Here is a 7,427-nt window from a genome sequence, read left to right as displayed (position 1 = left end):
TAACTTAATACACTGGAGGTCTCGTAATGCGAGGCACACATTCATAAAAACCCATACTCGCGTCGGGGCTAATTCTCCCAGAGGCCGATTTATCGAACACTGTTTGGACTGTGGGAGGAAACCTGGGAGAACATGCAAGCTTCATGCAGATAGCACCCCAGGAACTGAACACGGGCCCCAGCGCTGCAAGGCAGTGATATTGACCACTGTGGTGGGAACTATATTTGAACCAGAATGCCCTTGAGCAGTGTTGGGATTCTGAGAATGTGAAATTAGTAGTTGCAATGATGAACAGGACAGAGGTTTTGCTCAAATACCTAGAGTCAACGCATAAAAGGGACTTTGCAACTACTAATGTGTATCTACACTATTAGATTAAGTTCTCTGTAGTCTATAGGTGCTGTTGTAGTGTTTAGGAGTCTTGTGAGAATGCAAGCATCATACAGTAAGTCAGGGAGGACACTCCATACATTGCAGGAATCTCATACGGACAGGTGGCATAACATAGGATAGCTCTGTGGAGCGCGAGGGGGTCACGGGAAAAGAGTTTGCCAGAGGGGGAGAGCCTGTGCTCTGCGAAGAGAGAATTTTCAGTGGAGACAGTCCTGAAAAAGAGGGGATTTAAGATCTGGAGAAAGGAAAGGATTCAGTCTTTCGTCATGAGAGTAAAAGAACACTAGGCCTTTAGATCACCACAGTTTGAGTAAGGAGGTTAGTGCGGGCCGTTCATTCATACGGTTAGAAATTTTTAGCTATGTTAATAAAACAACTCCCAGCAGCTAGAGACATCTCCACTGAAGCCAGTCAAAAGCCCTCTCTGTGTCTAACAGAAGTACTGCATAGCAAAGAGGGACAATGTAACCACATGTATAATACTGAAAGAGGCAACCATTGCACACTACCAAGTGCAAAGCCTGTCTGCTGGTGGAGTGCAAATGATCATATAGTCCTCCAGCCATTATGATAGCAAATGAACTCTGAGCAAATCAAGGAGATAGGATGATGTGATGCACAAAGGGGATCTTTGTACTGTTTATAATGGTAATATACACCATTATAAACATATACATGGCATACATGGCAGTATTGATGTCTTTCTGCATGGCAGCAGCATTTCAGGTAGAAGGGGAGTTAACTGAGGTCAAAAAGTCAGATAAAACTCAGGAGGGAAGCCATCAATGTTAGGAACTATCAAGAATGTCTCCATTATCTCACAGATAAGATAAAATAAGATCACTTTATTAGCCATATACAATTTCTTGCATTTGGAATTTGTCTTTTCGCATTCCCCAGCTTGCTCTCCACAAGACACACAGGCAGGGAGAGAGGAGCTTGGGGTCAGAGCACAGGGTCAGCCATTTATACAGCACCCCTGGACCAGTTGGTGTTAAGGGCTTTGCTCAGGGGCCCAACAGTAGGATTCCTCTGCCAGCTGCGGGGTACGAACCAGCAACCTTCCAGCCACAGGTGCAGATCCTGAGCCACAGAGCCACTGCACCACCCCTGGTATACTGTAGGTGCTTCCAGTAAAGCCACCACTTAGCAGAAAAAAAAACAGGTAAATGAAGTGATTGAAGAATCTCCCTACCCTTTCCTGATCATATTAAGTGTCCTAATGATGTAATTCAAGGTCTTAACTGAGGTAAGGGAGAAATGGTGACAAGCATGCTTTTTTCATCCCGGCTGTTCAAGATCATGCTTTTTTCTGACTTCGTTTCTTGAGGTTTGAGGGATTTGACCAGGAGACTACAAAACGTTTCAAAATCATTTTCCCTGCACATTTAACAGCAGAATTGTGCAATTTGTTATCATTAGTTTTTAAAAACAAAATCTCCATGAAATATTTGTGTGGCTTTAAAATGAAAAGACTTGAATTTCAAGGTTTTGTTGGAAAACCCGGTGTGGGTAGTTCAATTCTAGGAACACCAATATATGAGCACAACTGTTACTAGATTTCTCTCACTTTATGAAGTCTCAGTTTATCAGTCACTTGTTTCTTCAGTAGAAACTGATTAATAGACAAGGACATTTCTTTAAAAAAAAACTCTTTACAGCATTCAGCATTTACTGATGTCTTTTCCAAGAAAATACAATCTTTTTACCAATGCAGTAATGTACTGTAGATTTACTCAGAATCTTCTGACTTTGAAATCTAGTTCTGAGATGAGCTCACATTGCACTATTATTTAAAATATATATTATATATATAAATATAAACAAAAATAGAGAATTCAGTTGCATTTCTTAGTTAAACTGGAAAAAAACCTGCTAGATATCTGTAAAGCACCACAAATACTGTTTGTTTCTATAATGTACATTGACTAAATGAAAGGTCTTTCTGTTTCACTGATGAGGTGGAAATTTATCTGGACTTTGACATGTTTTCTGTGGCCTGTTTAAAACAGGTTGTATGTATAGTATAAGGAACAAGTAATAGGTTTATTCCATGCTGAAAAGAGAAGAGAGAACACTTTGTTGAGCAATGCAATAAAACAGTCAGAATGCACTGTAGGTGCATTGCTAAACATGAACATCAAAACTGCAATATATAAAAACAGATTATTTCAGAAAATATGAGTAAATGGAGTTATATACAAGCAATGCCAGGAATTTCTGTATGGAAAAGTGGCAATACAATTAAAAGGGGAGTTTGTGTTATTCAGTATTCACTTTTAGCCTTTGCTGAACTTTCAAAAATCTATAGGAATATGTAGACACATATACTGTATATGATCCTTTAGTAAAAGTCTTTTAGATAATTATTTGCGACATTTTAAGTGTGCATAAACCATATACTATTTCTATAAACACTCTTTATTCCAGAGACTCTGGAGAAGTACATTTAAAACATTAAGCACTATTTTTACACAAACACAAACTACCCATCTGTGCTTTCAAAGCTGGTACCCTGGCTTTTTGTAAGAAGTGGTTGGATTATAAGAAAATCACTACGATCTCTTAAACCAGTTTGATTGACTGGATGTTCCCTTCTTTGTATAGCCTTTATTGTATTCTTTCAAAATAACTAGACATTTCCACAGGCTTAAAAAAACACCTAAGGGTACTTCTCTTTGACTCCTGAACAAAAGGCTGTTTTGTAGGTGATAGAGATAGTTTGATTGACATCATTTCTTGGTCATGCTGTCAGTTGAGAGCAGGGTGTGTCATCTGCTACTGTACACTGAGTACAAAACACTATTAATAATAATAATAATTGCTTACACTTATATAGCGCTCTTCTGGACACTCCACTCAAAGCGCTTTACAGGTAATGGGGACTCCCCTCCACCACCACCAATGTGCAGCATTCACCTGGATGATGCGACGGCAGCCATAGTGCGCCAGAACGCTCACCACACATCAGCTATCAGTGGGGAGGAGAGCAGAGTAATGTAGCCAATTCATAGAGGGGGATTATTAGGAGGCCATGATGGGGTAAAGGCCAGGGGGGAAATTTGGCCAGGACACCGGGGTTACACCCCTACTCTTTTCGAGAAGCGCCCTGGGATTTTTAATGACCACAGAGAGTCAGGACCTCGGTTTTACGTCTCATCCGAAGGACGGCGCCTGTTTACAGTATAGTGTCCCCGTCACTATACTGGGGCATTAGGACCCACATGGACCGCAGGGTGAGCGCCCCCTGCTGGCCCCACTAACACCTCTTCCAGCAGCAACCTTAGTTTTTCTATCCATCCAGGTACTGACCAGGCTCACACCTGCTTAGCTTCAGTGGGTTGCCAGTTGTGAGTTGCAAGGTGATATGGCTGCTGGTGACGCATCTTGCCTGTACATTGCATAAAGGTTTGGAAAAGAGACAGTCCTGTTTAATGAAGTGTATCACCGAGGCTCTGGGTTCGATTTCTGAGGAGCTGCCTGGGTTTGTATGTTCTCTCCCATGTTCCCCTGGGTGTCCTCCAGGAACGCCAGGTTCCTGCCACAGTCCGAAGACATGCTGGTGGGTTAAATGGCTCCTGGGAAAACTGGCTGTGGTGTGAGTGTGACTGTGTGTCTGTGTGTGCCCTATGATAGAGTTACGTCTCATCTAGGGTGTTTCGTGCCAAAGTTAGATTCCAGCATTACCCACAACACATACTGGATTAAGAAAATGGATGTAATACCGTGGGTGTATATATAATGATAGTGTAATTTACAAGCTGCTTAAACAAACTACAGTTTACCGATTACTTTGTCTTCCACACAGGGATTACAACTGTGACACAAAAACTCCAGACTGGTCTTTGATGCATTGATGAATGCAGGAAACAGGTTTGGTTATCATCAGCATGATGTTACATGTATTTAGTTAGCTAGAGGCATTTATGTAAAACAATCAGTAGAATTCAGATTCTCTCAGGTGCTCAGTGTCAGAATGCAGGCGATGCTGGCCTTAATACCAAAGTGCAAATTAAAGATCTAAGTATTTCACCTTTTCCAGTAAAGCTACAGTCTGAATCTTAGACATTATGACTACAGGGATTCCCTGAAAGGATGTCCACAACATACTGTCTAGACCATTTCCTGTACCTACAACCTGGGGATACAAAATTACAAAGCAATTTATGTTTCTGTATTAACTTCAAAAAATGAATTGAGGTTTCTAAGTGTTCATTTATATCCTATGCCTCATATAGAAAAACTAATGGGGAAGCTGGAATAAAGCTATATCAGTCATTTAAATGTGAGCAAGAGGTTTTGGCAGGTTCCTTTGATAGCAGGGACAAACAATTGACTGCTTTTCACATCCCATTTGGATTTTTTGTCCACTCTGATTTGCACAGAGTGCATGCAACATTTCAACAATTAATGGCCACAGCAGCATGTGAAGACGTTTCAGCAGCCTACACAGATGGTGTTATCTATAGCTCAGAGTAGAAGGATTATCTGAAACATCTGAAGGAAGTTGTAAGATAATATAAGTTTTCAACCTTTGACCATCAGTGCAACAGAACAGTTGTGGCTCAAAATGTAGTTCACTACCTAGGATATACAGTACTGTATTCTGGGGAATGTACTGTAGCCTTGAAGCCACAAGCCGATGAGGCCACAGATACTGTGTAGTGAATTATCCATGGTCAGCAATCAGGAAGGGTGTAAAGTCTTTCTGGGACTTGTTAGTTGGTACAGCCAATTACCAAGTTTTCAAACGTCAGCATCCCTCTCGGAGAGCAGACAAGGCTTGTGTGGATTCCCGAAAATGTGCAAATATTTCACAGACTGAAGGACATTGTTTACAATGCAAAAGTAAGCCCTGTTTTCAACAGACTTTTTTACTGATGCTTCTGACGTCAGCCTGGTAGAAGAATCAGATAAGAAGAGAGAGCCTGGGCCTACACGATCAACAGGTTCAAAGCACAAAGCTTGAAACTCTCAATCTGCACTACAAACATCCACTGCCCTTCACAGAATTAGGCTTTAGGGTTAAAATACGTCCTTGTAAGGTCTTCTTGATGACTGCTTTGAGATTTGTGTTATACCTTGTGGAGGATTACAGCTAAACAGCTAAACTCACCAATGAACATTCTCCTGAAGCACGTTGTATTCCTGACTGATGAATGGCGCTGAGTTTAAAGGGTAGCAAACCATTCATGCCCAAATTAAACCGATGTAGTATAAATCTATATTTACCATGCTCTGGTATAGATCAACACACAACACAAATGTGAGGAAAATACTTCTACTTTGGATATGGATTTTCACCTCATTTCAAACATTCCTTTTCGGGAATATGAAACTGTTGTCAGTGACAAAAGTACAGTGGCAATAGTACAGCACAATGATTATATTCGTTTTTTTTATTGCTGAAAACTGGGTGTTAAAAGACATTATGAGGTGGCTGGGAAGGTAAGGGGAAAAAGGCTTACAGATGGCTATTGTGAAAGTCAACAAAACAAAAAAATCTTTAAAACCGCCTCGGTATGCTGCTCTCAAATAAAATATGACAGCAATAGCACCAGAGTGAAACCTGTCTTGTAAAAGGTTCCCACCTAGTAACACTGCTGTTACTAGTAACACTACCGTGACAGTGACACTCCTTCAACCATGAGTGATAAACAGTATGGATCAGGTTTGGCCTCATAGCAGTGATGCTTTTGGATGTGTCGAGACCTGTGATGTTCCAGTAGCTTCTTAGGATGGCCAATACTATAACTTCCCTTATATCTGAGGCCGGTGCAGTACTGAAGCCCTGAAGTTTTTAAATGCAAATACATTATGCATAAAGTACATCCAAGCTGGGACTTTATGACCATATCACATTCTTTTCAACAGTGGCCTTGATGTCTGCCCTACCTCGATATTTTATTACAAGTATTACAACTTTTCTAATGTGTTTGCTATAACTTTGTCTTGTTGCATTTGTTCTTGAAACAAATCCCAATGAAACTGCCTGCCTTGCACATGGTGACTCTTGGACACCTGTGTGTTGCTTTCATCCCATCTGTCCATTTTCTAACCTCTTCATCTAACTGTTGGGGGAGCCAGAGCCTACGTCAGCAATCAGTGGGACAATCAAGACACACAGAGACATTCACAAACAGCAGGGCCAGCTTTCCCAGAATTCAATTAACCTACCAGCATGTCTTTGAACTGCGGGAGGATCCCAGAGCACCCAGAGGAAACCCGCTAGAATCTGGGGAGAACATACAAACTCCACACAGATAGCACCCCCAGAATTGAATTTGGGGCCCCAGCACTGTCAGGTAGCAATGTTAACCACTCCATGCTGGACCGTTTCAGTCCGTTTTTTTTAATATGTTCAATTTTTTCTGCATTGTTCCCAATGCTAAATGGCTGTGCTATATTATACAAGCAGTATAACACAGTAGTGGGGCCCTCTTTTCTGATCGCCCTATCATCTCATATCGCCGACCACCTAATCTGCGTAACCTCCTTGTTCACAGCTCCCTTGACCTCCCTCAGCAATCATCACACCGGGCACTTTCCCTTGCAACAGAGCTCGCTGTATCACCTGCAAGTACACAGCCACCACCACACTCATTCAAGGCCCCTCAGGACAATTCCGGATCACCCAGACAGCATCTTGTACCTCCAGCAACCTTATTTACTGTATCTCTTGCAGTAAATGCCCAGCCATCTACATTGGAGAAACAGGAAGGAGACTCGGAGACCGCTTCAGAGAACACATCAGGGCTGTGAAGATTAAAGATCTCTCCAAGCCCATTGTTTCTCATTTCACCTCTGACGGCCACGACCACACTAATCTCTCCGTCTGTGTTCTCAAAGACGGTTTTCCGAACTCATACATCAGAAAGACCACCGAAACTAAAATTATTCTGCAGTTAGGATCACACATTCTCCCTTCCCTTAACGACAGATTACTGTTCTTTTAAATTTTCTCCATTCATTGGAAGTTTCATTTCACACCTCTCTGCACTCATTCTGACTTCACACCTCTTGATTGGCCTCTC

This window comes from Lepisosteus oculatus, chromosome 21, assembly GCF_040954835.1.
Source record: "Lepisosteus oculatus isolate fLepOcu1 chromosome 21, fLepOcu1.hap2, whole genome shotgun sequence".
In the NCBI taxonomy this organism is placed as follows: Eukaryota; Metazoa; Chordata; class Actinopteri; order Semionotiformes; family Lepisosteidae; genus Lepisosteus; species Lepisosteus oculatus.
This window is presented reverse-complemented; position numbering follows the sequence as displayed.